This window comes from Bison bison, unplaced genomic scaffold (assembly GCF_000754665.1).
Source record: "Bison bison bison isolate TAMUID 2011002044 unplaced genomic scaffold, Bison_UMD1.0 scf7180017864174, whole genome shotgun sequence".
NCBI lineage: Eukaryota > Metazoa > Chordata > Mammalia > Artiodactyla > Bovidae > Bison > Bison bison.
In genome coordinates, this window is record NW_011494746.1 from 2,548,763 (window position 1) to 2,549,585 (window position 823).

Below are 823 nucleotides of genomic sequence, written 5' to 3' on the forward strand. Positions count from 1 at the left end.
AAGGAATGATGCTAAAGCTGAAACTCTAGTACTTTGGCCACCTCATGCGAAGAGTTGACTCATTGGAAAAGACTCTGATGCTGGGAGGGATTGGGGGCAGGAGGAGAAGGGGACGACAGAGGATAAGATGGCTGGATGGCATCACTGACTCGATGGCCATGATTCTGAGTGAACTCCGGGAGTTGGTGATGGACAGGGAGGCCTGGCGTGCTGTGATTCATGGGGTCGCAAAGAGTTGGACATGACTGAGCGACTGAAATGAACTGAACTGAATATTTCTTGTGCAGCCCTCTCTTGGGAAATATATGGGAAGAAATTGGAATTAAGTTCTTTGAGTTTTAAAACTTGAACAACGAATTATAATACAATGTAAAGGGTTCAATATTAGACACAAATCTAGAATGACAGAAAACCAGAGCAGAAGTCATCAGCCAGGGTGGACTTCTTGCTGATCCAAAATGTTCTACCAAGATGGTCTCTGACCATTTTCTTTACCCTAAGGAAAAGCAGCCACCCACTTGCTTTGCACAGCATCTGGTAGCTCCCCCCAATAAAACTCAACAACAACAAAAAATTGGTCCATACATCCCATTGAGAAGAAAGCAGAGCAGACACAGGGAACTTGTCCCTGGGTTTTACTGCTCCTTCCAGAGTCCAGGAGGTAGGCTGATAGTGAACTGGGAAGATATGAGCAAATGTCCTTTCTAATGAGGTCAGTACCACAGAAAAACATGAACCTCATATTTTCAGATACTTAGACTTTCCAAGGGATTTGAAAATTTTAAGTTTTTAGATGAGGTCTCCTGACTTTTAAACACTAGTG

General features: G+C 43.5%; 1 long non-coding RNA gene across 1 annotated transcript in view; it reads right to left on the bottom strand.

Moving 5' to 3' along the window:
* Positions 1-823, bottom strand: part of LOC104990261 — a 48,572-nt gene that overhangs the window by 3,348 nt on the left and 44,401 nt on the right. The gene's annotated exons all lie outside the window — the stretch shown is intronic.